Genomic DNA, 12451 nt, shown 5'->3' on the forward strand with positions numbered 1-12451 from the left:
TTTGTTTTGTACTCTAGTTGCTGGATTACATTGACAGTGTAACTACACTGTGACAGCCTATTGGTCACACCTCTGAGCCCAAACGATTGTGGGCTTAAAAACTCACTCCAGCTCCCTAATCATATCAATTTGGGTGGCATGGTGATTCAGTGGTTAGTGCTGCTACCTCACAGTGCCAGGGACCTGGGTTTGATTCCATCCTTGGGTGACTGTCTGTGCGGAGTTTAAACATTCTCCCCATATCTGTGTGGCTTTCCTGTGGGTGCTCCAATATTCTTCCACAGTCCCAAAGATTTACAGCTTAGGTGGTTAGGCCATGCTAAATTGCCCCATAGTGTCCAGGGATATGCAGGCTAGCTGGTTTAGCCAAGTGAAATGCAGGGTTTTTGGGAGGTGGGTCTGAGTGGGATGTTCTTCAGAGATTAGATGTGGACTCGATGGACTGAGTAACCTACTTCCACACTGCAGGGGTTTTGTGACACCAGTTGGCCTGCAGCTCCTTGTTGAAGGAGTTCTGTCCAACCAGATATGAGGTTAAGCTGAGGGCTTGCCAGGGTTGATGTGCACTAATGAACTCTCAGCACTGTTTGAAAAGGTGTGGGTATGTTATGATTTCAAAGTTTCTATCTAAGCTACATGTTCACTGTCTACTTATCTGTCAAAATTGGAAAATAGGTTCAAACCTGTTTCCCTTGTAAAGACACAAAAGGCCAAGTGACCTTTTTCCACATCATGAACTTTCTATGTTTATAATGATTTATTTTGCTCATAAAAGGCAAAATATAAAAACACAACTACAGCCGCAAGACACAATGAGACCATTGTCTGTGGTAATTGGTGATAGTCTAACTCTTCTGCTGTGGCCCAGTCAGGTTAATTGAGAGGAAGATTCCTTGTGAATTGGAGTGTGACAACTCATCACTGTCACTGTCTTGTATCCATCATTATAAACCAGGACTAGACCAAATACCCTGTTAGCCTTTGTGTGGAAATAACTGAAATGTTATACAGATAGGTCTCAGGTTTTGCCAACTTCTGCTAAATCAGGCTAAGTTAGAGGTTCTTTGAAAACAAAAAGAAGTAACCCTAACAACATTAGTGGTTAAAAATCACACAACACCAGGTTATAGTCCAACAGGTTTAATTGGAAGTAGACTAGCTTTCGGAGTGTCACTCCTCCATCAGGTGCTATTACCTGATGAAGGAACGGCACTCCGAAAGCTAGTGCTTCCAATTAAACCTGTTGGACTATAAACTGGTGTTGTGTGATTTTTAAATTTGTACACCCCAGTCCAACACCGGCATGTCCACATCATGACATCAGTGGTCACATGTTGGTTGAATCATTTTATTGAGTAAAGTTACAAGTGTAGAAATCAATTTGAAGAAAATACTGTGTGAAAATATTATCAATTAATTTCACACGTTGTTTTAAAATGATATGTGTTGTGAAAAAGCCATTAAAGACTGGCACTTAATTTATCACTGGACAGTTAATCCAGAGATGCAGGTAATGTTGTGGAGAGCCTGGTTCGAATCCCTGCACAGTAAATGGTAGAATTTGAATTAATGAAAAATTTGGAATTAAGAGTCGAATGATGACCACAAATCCATTGTCTATTGTAGAAGAACCCATCTAGATCACTAAATTCCTTTCGGGAAGGAAACTACCATCCTGGCCTATATGTGACTCCAGACCCACAGCAATGTTGTTGACTCTTAACTGCCCTCTGGGCAATTAGGGATGGGCAATAAATGCTGTCCTGGCCAACGAAAAAGGTCAATTGGCCTTTTGTATCTGTACCAGGGAAACAAGCTCGCCAGTTTGATCCTATTTTCCAGTTTTGACAGATAAATAGATAGTGAACATGATAAAACAAACCTTGAGATCATAACTTACCCACACCTTCACTAACAGTGCTGAGAGTTCATTAGTGAACATCGTCACATTAATGAATATAAGAAGCACGATTTGGAGATGCTGGTGTTGGACTGGGGTGTACAATGTTAAAAATCAGACAACACCAGGTTATAGTCCAACAGGTTTAATTGGAAGCTCTAGCTTTTGGAACGTTGCTTCTTCATTAGGTGGGCCACAACCACCTGCTGAGGGAGCGGCGCTCCAAAAGCTAGTGCTTCCAGTTAAACCTGTTGGACTATAACCTGGTGTTGTCTGATTTTTAATTTTATAAAAAGCACAACATTCACTTTAAGAAATCTCAAACCCCTCAAGACCACTAACGTAATTTTGACGTATCCAAAAAGATCTGTGAAGCAGTTATATTTTCCACTCAGCATGTCTAACACGCAACATGGAATCATAGAACAGTACAGCATAAAATGAGGCCATTCTGCCCATAGAATCTGTGCTGTACTATTGCAAAGCAATCCATTTTGTCCCACTCCTCAGTCCCCAATTTAGTCTATTTTAGGAAATGGCTAAGAGAGGCACATTGGCCAAAAACACTGCGATAATGTCCATGCTCTTCATCAACGTAATGGATTGAAATTCTCAATATCTACCTAAAGGGGCTTCAGTTCATTAATTCACCCAGAAGACAGCTCATCTAAATTGCAGCCCTCTCGCAGTTCTGTGCAGGAATGTCAGGTTAATTCTTAAACTCAGAATTCTGGAAGAAGGAGCTTCATACAGAGGCAAGAGAACTACCAAATGAATTGGAACGTTCAGAAGAAAGAGAGAAGAGTGTTTTTATGAAAGTATATTCATTTTTGGTGATGCTGTGTGAGGTATAAATGTAAACAGAGTATTAAAATCTTTGAAGACTGACATTCAGATTATGTCCATCTTTGCCACTCCCGCCACATTCACGACATCATCCAATTCTAACCAATTGGCACCAACTCCAAATGAGGATGTTTATCACCCCTGCTTCGTATACCCCCTCAGGATAAAAAAGCTCTTCTCTCCAGCTGACATCCTCATGAATTTATGAATGAATAAACATAAATTGCTCATAAGTGGATTTTAAATAGATATATTTTTGGAGCTGGGTTCTAGCTAACCGGGAACGATTTGCATCAAGACTGTGTGTATGGAATTAAAATCACCCATTCAACTCAAAGCTGCTATTTATTGTTTGATTCCATCCCTGTTTCAGACATCTACAACTGAAACTCTCATCCCATTCCTTTGCTAATCGCAGATTTGACTATATCCAATTTTCCTTGGCCCAAATCTACCTTCCTTCTATTTAAGTTAACCTAAAACATTGCCATCTGCATCCTATATCACCTGAAATATTGCCATACTCTCTGATGTGTATTGTCTCCCTGTTAAATAGTGCTGGGAGAAAATGAGGACTGCAGATGCTGGAGATTAGAATCGAAAAATGTGGTGCATGAGCGTTCCTGATAAAGAGCTTATGCTCGAAACATCAACTCTCCTGCTCCTCGGATGCTGCCTGACCGGCTGTGCTTTTCCAGCACTGCACTTTTCAACTGTTAAATAGTGCCTCAATATTAAAATTTCTATACAAAAACAGAAGTTGCTGGAAAAGCTCAGCAGGTCTGGTAGCATCTGTGAACAGAAGGCAGCGTTAACATTTCACATACCATGACCCTTCTTCAGAACTCAGCTACTAACTCAACTACATTCTGAGGAAGGGTTACCAGACCCAAAACGTTAACTCTGATTTCTGTCCATGGGTGCTGTCAGACCTGCTGAGCTTTTCCAGCAATTTCTGTTCCTGTTTCTGATTTAAAGCTTTTGCTGTTCTTCTGGTTTTTATTAAAGTTCTTATCTTCATTGCAAATCTGCCGTCTCTTTCATCCTTCTGATGAATACCTGCTTCACCTCACAGAATCCCTACAGTGTGAAAGCAGGCTATTCAGCCCATCGAGTCCACACCGAACCTCCAAAAGTATCCCACTCAGGCCCATCCCCTGTAATCGTGCATTCCCCATGGCTAACCCACCTAGCCTGCACACTATGTACAATTTAGCATGGGCACTCCACCTAACCTGCAGATGTTTGGACTGTGGGAGGAAACCGGAGGACCCAGAGGAAACCCACGCAGACATGGAGTGAATGTGCAAACTTCAAACAGACAGTCGCCCGAGGCGGGCATCGAACCCGGTTCCCGTGCAGCCCCTTTCTATTTCAATTACCTGATTTTAATATTTGCAAAAATGGCTGATATTTTGGTCAAGTGTCTAAACTATGAAATATCCTCCCTAACCCTTCACACCTCTCTATCCATGTTCAAGACACTCCTTAAACATTCTTTCTGACCACACTCTCTACCATTGATTCAAGGGCATTGTCGTGACTGAACAGGCCTAGTCACCATGATCTTTGATGCAAAAGGCTGCATTAAATCTGACCTATTCCACAGAACCTAGAATATTACAGCGCAGTACAGGCCTTCGGCCCTCGATGTGCCAACCTGTGGAACCAATCTGAAGCCCATCTATCCTACTCTATTCTATTTTCATCCATATGTTTATCCAATGACCATTTAAATGCCCTGAATGTTGGCAAGTCCACTTCTGTTGCGGACAGTGCATTCCACGCCCCTACTACTCTCTGAGTAAAGAAACTCTCTCTGACATCTGTCCCATATCTATCACCCCTCAGTTTAAAGCTATGTCCTCCCATGCTAGCCAAGAAAACAATTTTTAGTCTTGAATCATAATGCCTGTTGGTTCATGGCTGTGGATTATCCCATTTCTGTAGATGGCAAGTTGCCAGAGAGGCACAAAAGGAATCCTTGTTAACAGACTGTACAGGAGCTGATCAGTGATGTGCTTTTACATTGATGACAGGTGGTTGGCCCTGGACAATATTTTTTTGATTTTGCTTATTATCTTCTCAGCTTCATCACCCCAGCCTCCCAAATCTTTGTGCATATACTGATGGTGGGTTGCGATTACCATCTGGATGTCTGTATATATGAGAGAACTGACCATGTGCTATCGGTCAAATCTCCACATATGTCATAACAGATTTTTATGCCAGGAGTGATTGGTACATATGTCAGAATGCAAATTTCTCAAGATAGAGAAGCTGCACTAACTGGCTTCTCAATTTGTTCAATTGTTTAAAAATTAAATTGTGGATTTATCCTTCTTAAATATTTCTTTCTTTTAAAAACGTTATTTCTGCCTTCGTTTGTCTCTCCAGCACTTGCTATTTCCCAGGTCTCTCTTGGAAGAATTTCTCTAAGTACAATTCCGCAAGTGTTAATTCTGAGTGAAGGTTTGGGATGAAGCAGTGCCTTTAATGTGCTTGGATGTTAAAATGCACTGAACGTCATTTTGTTCACAGTTAATGTACAATGCTGGTGGTGCTTGAGGAATATATATGTAGCCTAGGCATCTTATTCTTATTGCAAACGACCATGGCATACCAGTAGAGCCTTGTTTTAATGTTTTCATCTGGGAGGCAGCACCTTTTGGCAGTGCAGCATTCTTTCATTGCCTGACTGAAACATCGACCCAGATAAAGATCTATGCTCTCTGGATCTACCTCCACCTCATGGCTTTGCTGGTTCAGGAAGGTTACTCAACGCCCCTGTCTTGAGGATAATTAGGAATGGAGGAGAAAGTGAGGACTGCAGATGCTGGAGATCAGAGCTGAAAATGTGTTGCTGGAAAAGCGCAGCAGGTCAGGCAGCATCCAAGGAGCAGGAGAATCGACGTTTCGGGCATGAGCCCTTCAGGAATGAGGAAAGTGTGTAAGATAAAAGGTAGGGAGGAGGGCTAAGATAAAAGGTAGTCCCTCCTCCCTACCTTTTATCTTAGCCTGCTGGACACACTTTCCTCATTCCTGAAGAAGGGCTCATGCCCGAAACATAGATTCTCCTGCTCCTTGGATGCTGCCTGACTTGCTGCGCTTTTCCAGCAACACATTTCAGCAGCGATAATTAGGAATGGGTAACAAATGCTGGCCCAATGATGCCTGCATGAAACAATAACAAAAAAAAAGTTCCAACGTGATGTTTGAAAGCGCAGCTTTCTGACTTCAAAATTTGTGTATTGTTGTTGAGGTGCAAGCTGATTTTATTCCAAGTGAACAATGTCCAAGTGACAAAAGCAGAAGTTGCTGAAACAGCGCAGCAGGTCTGGCAGTACCCATGATTAAAAATCAAAGTTAACATTTCAGGTCTGATGACCCTACCTTAGAACCAATGGTAGCTAGGAAAATATTGGTTTACATGCAGAAAATAGGGTGGAGGGAAGGCTAAAGAGTAAATGATAGGTAAGGTTGAGCTCAAAGAGAGAGAACAGTTGGACAGACAAAGGAGTCGATAATGATCCAAGTAAGACTGGACAATGAGCAATTGAACAGAAGGTACCAAGGTCAATCCTGCCCTCACCCTGTCAGTACATGAAGGTGTATGGAAGTAAAATCTTGTATTAATGCAGCACCTTTAATGTAATACTGTTTGTAATGCAGTCACAGTAAGGGAATACCAAGCTTGAATAAACAGCAATGGGATAATGGTCATGAGGTATTGTATGTTTTCAGATACCAGCTCACTTTGGATGGTATTGATTGTGGTTGTGTTCAGTGGAATGCCTCGGGTTTTCTGCCACCAACCCTTATCCTTATTAGCCTAAGTTACTGATATCAAGTGATGAAGGCTGCCCGCACATCTTTAGCAGAAGAGTGGTATAATCTTGATAAATATGCTGGTGAAGTGGGAGATGGCACAGGACAGGATGATACTAGGCACACGGACACAAAAGGTAAAAACAATGACTGCAGATGCTGGAAACCAGATTCTGGATTAGAGTGGTGCTGGAAGAGCACAGCAGTTCAGGCAGCATCCATCTTGTTGGATGCTGCCTGAACTGCTGTGCTCTTCCAGCACCACTGATCCAGACGCAGACACACAAGATGATGCACAGCTGGACCACAATATGGAGAGAGACAGCAGAGCACATACAGATTCTGCCTGGGGCCACCAGAATGCCAGCACAATGCGCTCATAATCCAGCTGATTAGTTTAAGACAGGTGGGGGAGAGAATATACATGAATAATATACATTGTCCGTCGATGTGTCTGGGTCCAGCCAACACCTTTGATTGAAATGCTAACACTTTGATACGGACGCAATACAAAGTGCTAATAGCCAGGGCTGCAGTAACCATCCTTCTCAGGAAGAGCGATTAGCACCCATTACTACAGCAATGGACTTCCGTGCAGACATTGAAACTGACAATGCCTGCATTGAAACTAACACCGACCATGCTGAAATTAACAAAGGCTGCACTGGAACTGACAACTATATCAAAACTATCAATGATTCTGCAATGATTACCATAAACAAACCATGTTTCAAAGACAATAACCTTATCACTGAGCTGTTGTATCACAAGATGTATAAAGCATCTTGACATGTGCTCCAGGTCGAGAGAAGAATTGCAGCTGACCACTGTGCTGTTGGTGTCCCTCTCTCTCCCTGGAGCTCCGGCATTTCTTTGTACAATAAACTCTGTCACTGAACCCCAACTCTGACTCTGAGACTACTGATTTTCCCCATAACCCTGGTTTGTGACATGATAGTTAATAGTTATGTTACATGGGATTCCCTTGTGAGACCTCAGGCTATACTTTAAGTGTAAATTTGCATTACTGCTAGCTAAGTTGCCATAGTCCAATTGGATCAAAGGGCTACTGTCCCCATAACTCTTTAACCTATTATTAATTAAATCAATTTTCTGTCTCCTCCTTAAATTTACTCAATATCCCTTTTATTCATCTTTGGGTTAATGAATTCTACAGAAATTGCTGGAGAAACTCAGAGGTCTGACAGCATCTGTGAGAGCATCTACAACCCTTTTAGAGAAATAATTTCTCCTCACCTCTGATTTAAATCAGCTACCTCTTATACTAAAAGTATGACCTCTTGTTCCAATTGCCCCAAATGAGGAAACATCCTTTCTGTGTCTACTATGTCAATCCTCATTAGCAACTTATGTTATGACCTGTTTTAATAGCAGACCCTCCTGTTCTGTGCTTGGAATCTCTACATTGCTGTACATTTTGGAAGTTTACTTGGATCAACTGCAATTAACATCGCAGGGATCTGGTTAAAAACCTTACTGTAGCATCTTTATCTAAAGTGCTTTTTCATTGATGGACTGGTGTGTTTATTCATTTGTAGTCGATAAACAGTAGCTTTGCATCAATATCTTATGCAAGAAGTGAAAGAGACAATTGAAATGTTCCTGTGTTCATTTGAAATTTTAGACTATTTCAATTTTTGTTCAATGGCTTAGTGCTATTCAGTGTGGAGTAATTGTACAGTTCTGATCTTTTGAAGGCTACAAAATGTTTATTTGGCTGGGGGGTTCTGCTGAATTTCTCTCATTTGTTTGTTTATAGGATGTGGATGTCACCAGCAGCCCAGTATTAGAATCATAGAGATGTACAGCACAGAAACAGATACTTCAGTCCAAATCATCCGTGCCAACCAGATATCCTGAATAACTCTCGTCCTATTTTCCAACATATTGTCCATATCCCTTTAAACCTTTCCTATTCATATACCCATCCAGATGCCTTTTAAATGCTGTAATTGTACCAGCCTTCATTACTTCCTCTGGCAGCTCATTTCATACATGTACCACCCTCTGCATGAAAAGGTTACCCCTTCGGTCCCTTTTAAATCTTTTCCTTGTCATCATAAACCTATGCCCCGTAGTTTTGGACTCCCCCACCTCAGGGAAAAGACCATGTCTTTCACAATTTTATAAACCTCAATAAGTTCACCCCTCAGCCCCCGAATCACTAAGGAAACAAAACCCAACCCATTCAGTCTCTCCCTATACTTCAAACCCTGCAACCCCTTTTGCAATCCTTAGTTGCCATTGAACTAGGTGGCATGGAGGCACAGTAGTTAGCACTGCTGCCTCACAGCGCCAGGGACCCGAGTTCAATTCCCGCCTCGGGCAACTGTCTGTGTGGAGTTTGCACATTTTCCCTGTGTCTGCATGGGTTTCCTCCGGGTGCTCTGGTTTCCTCCCACAGTCCAAAAATGTGCAGGTCAGGTGAATTGGCCAGGCTAAATTGCCTGTAGTGTTAGGTGAAGGGGTAAATTTAGGGGAATGGGTCTGGGTGGGCTGCTCTTCGGAGGGTGGGTATGGACTTGTTGGGCGTGTTTTCACTCTGTAAGTAAACTAATCTAATTACCATCTGAGGAAAAAGGTGCTCACTGTCCACCCTAGCTAACCCTCTGATTATCTTATATGTTTCAATTACGTCATCTTGCAACCTTCTTCTCTCTAACGAAAACAGCTTCAGGTCCCTCATAAGTCTTTCCCTCTGTATCAGGCAACATCCTAATAAATCTCCTTTGAACCCTCTCCAAAATTTGCACATCCTTCCTATAACGCAGTGACCAGAACTGTACGCATCCTTATCTGATCTGACCAACATGTGACTCCAGACCCACAGCAATGTGGTTGACCTTACATGGCCTTCTGGGCAATTAGGGATGGGCAACAAATGAAACAACATCCTTCATGAATGAGTAAGTAAAGTTAAAACACATATATCAAAGGAGGAGGCCATTCATCCTCTTCTGTTTCTTCTACCTTTGAGTCAGATCATGGCTGTATTCTAACCCCATCAATATCCTGAAAAAAAACTATCAATCCTCGTTTTACAAATTTCAACCGATCTCCAGCTTTTGAATGGGCAATAATTTCCACTTGCCCTTAGGTTAGGAGATGCTTCCAAACCTCACACGAAATAATTTGATGTAATTTTTAAACATTATTTGCTTGAGATGTGGGAATTGCTGGCTAGATCAACTTTATTGCCTATCCTTAATTGTCCAGAGAACAGTTATCCACATTGTTGTGGGTCTGGAGTCACAGCTAGACCAGCGACTTCCTTCCCTAAAGAGCATTAATGAATCAGATGGGTTTTTATAACAGTAGTTGTGTGGTTGGCATTAGGCTAACTATGTATTGCAGATGTTTTATTGAATTAAGAGTTCACCATTTGCCCTGGTGGGATTTGAATCCAAATAAGTACCTGGAACACGGTGGCATAAGAGATGGTAGAAGCGAATGTATTAGCAAAGTTTAAGAGGCATTTGGACAGATGGATGAATAGGCGGAGAATAGAGGGATAAGGACCATATGCAGGCAGATGGATTCTTTAGAATGGCATCATGATCAGCCTGTTCCTGTGCTGTACTGCTCTATGTTCTACATTACCCAAACATTAGGCTGGGGTTTTGGATTACTAGCTGCAAATGTGTTGCTGGTCAAAGCACAGCAGGCCAGGCAGCATCTCAGGAATAGAGAATTCCACGTTTCGAGCATAAGCCCTTCATCAGGAATAAACGTCGAATTCTCTATTCCTGAGATGCTGCCTGGCCTGCTGTGCTTTGACCAGCAACACATTTGCAGCTGTGATCTCCAGCATCTGCAGACCTCATTTTTTACTTTTGGATTACTAGGCCAGTGACATAATCACAACACAACCACCTCCCAAAGTTTATGATTATATGCTTTCACTTCAGACAATACCAACATTTCTCTCTTTTTACCCCATCAAATTCTTTAATTATCTGAACTACATCAAAATCATTTCCATTTCTTCAATCACCTCTTTGTATGAATGAATGAATGAACTAGCTATATTGTCACATATTCAGTGAGTACAGTGCAAAGTTTATATGTCGCTACTTACAGCGCCAACTTGGGTACAAAGGTATCTGGGTACAGCTTCTTCAGTTACAAGATCTTAGAAAATAAAGCAATAAAATGTCCAGAATAGCAGTCTTCCAAACCACACTGGCACTTAGCCCCCAGTCCACCCGGGCCCTGGCTCCAAACCATGCCAGGCATCAACTTGAGGATCGTGAGGCTGGGGGATCACACCAGACCACCATGCTGGCTGACATAAACCTAGTCCTTGCAACTCCTTATAATTAAACTCTACTCAACCCACTGTTATTCAGATGAATAGGCGCTACACCCATTTCAAGGTCAATGTATTCTTCCTGTGACACAAAGTTCAGAGATGTACAAAATGCTCTCACGCTTTTTTAATAATGTGACAGACCTGCTCTTCATCGGCAGAGCAGTTACAACTCAGCCCTTCTGCTTGAAAAGCCTATTTAAATGCAGTTGCACAAACCTGTCAATAGTGGAGAGGAATTTGAAGATTGATGAGAGCTACTGCGAATTTAAAGTGTGATTATTAAATACATTCATATGGATAATTAATACATCCACATTCATAATTAATATATCCATAATATTTCAGTGCAGAGGCATAGTTCTATATTTAATTAATGTGCGGAAGATATGTTTGAAACGACCCGAAGTAAGTTTAATGAATATTTATGAAACTTTCAAGGAAGAAAGTCTTGTAAGAATTTTTTTTGTAACACCAGAGCTGTGCTGCAATAATGTTGCATTTTTAGTGTTAGTGCAGATTCCCATTAAGTGCTAGCTGCACACAAGAGACTTAAGTTTCTTGTTTCAAGTGAAAACAGGGAGGATGCAGTATGCATGGCATGATGCAGGGTGACGTGCCATGCGTAGCGTAATGTACCAAGGTATGGCATGCACTGGTATGGTGAGGCAGGTGTGGCAGAGGATAGTATAGCTGAAAATGTATTGCTGGAAAAGTGCAGCAGGTCAGGCAGCATCCAAGGAACAGGAGATTCGACGTTTCGGGCATAAGTCCTTCTTCAGGAATGAGGAAAGTGTGTCCAGCAGGTTAAGATAAAAAATAGGGAGGAGGGACTTGGGGGAGGGGCGATGGAGATGCGATAGGTGGAAGGAGGTCAAGGTGAGGGTGATAGGCTGGAGTGGGGTGGGGGCAGAGAGGTCAGGAAGTAGATTGCAGGTTAGGAAGGCGATGCTGAGTTTGAGGGATTTGACTGAGACAAGATGGGGGAAGGGGAAATGAGGAAACTGGAGAAAAGTGAGTTCATCCCTTGTGGTTGGAGGGTTCCTTGGAGGATGAGGCACTCTTCCTCCAGCCGTCGTGTTGTTACGGTCTGGCGATGGAGGAGTCCAAGGACCTGCATGTCCTTGGTGGAGTGGGAGGGGGAATTAAAGGGTTGAGCCACGGGGTGGTTGGGTTGGTTGGTCCGGGTGTCCCAGAGGTGTCTCAGAGGCCACATCGGCAAAACTTGCACCCACACCTCCTCCCTTACTTCTCTCCAAGACCCCAAGGGATCCTTCCATATCCGCTACAAATTCACCTGCACCTCCACACACATCTTCTATTGCATTCGCTGCACCCGATGTGGCCTCCTCTATATTGGGGAGACAGGCCGCCCACATGCAGAACGTTTCAGAGAACACCTGTGTGATCAAACAGTGAAGGGAAGGGCAGGGATTAAATCAAAATAGAGTTGGAGGGGGAAATAATACACTGTGCTCCCTGCGGCGCCCACCTCTCCCTGAACAACTCTAGGGTGTCGGTGGACACTGCATGCTCCTTCTCCAAGG

At 42.5% G+C, this 12451-nt stretch overlaps 1 protein-coding gene across 1 annotated transcript in view; it reads left to right on the forward strand.

Annotated features, from left to right (window-relative positions):
* galntl6 (polypeptide N-acetylgalactosaminyltransferase like 6) overlaps nucleotides 1-12451 on the forward strand; it is an 832913-nt gene that overhangs the window by 411170 nt on the left and 409292 nt on the right. The window lies entirely within an intron of this gene.

This window comes from Hemiscyllium ocellatum, chromosome 2, assembly GCF_020745735.1.
Source record: "Hemiscyllium ocellatum isolate sHemOce1 chromosome 2, sHemOce1.pat.X.cur, whole genome shotgun sequence".
Taxonomy (NCBI): Eukaryota; Metazoa; Chordata; class Chondrichthyes; order Orectolobiformes; family Hemiscylliidae; genus Hemiscyllium; species Hemiscyllium ocellatum.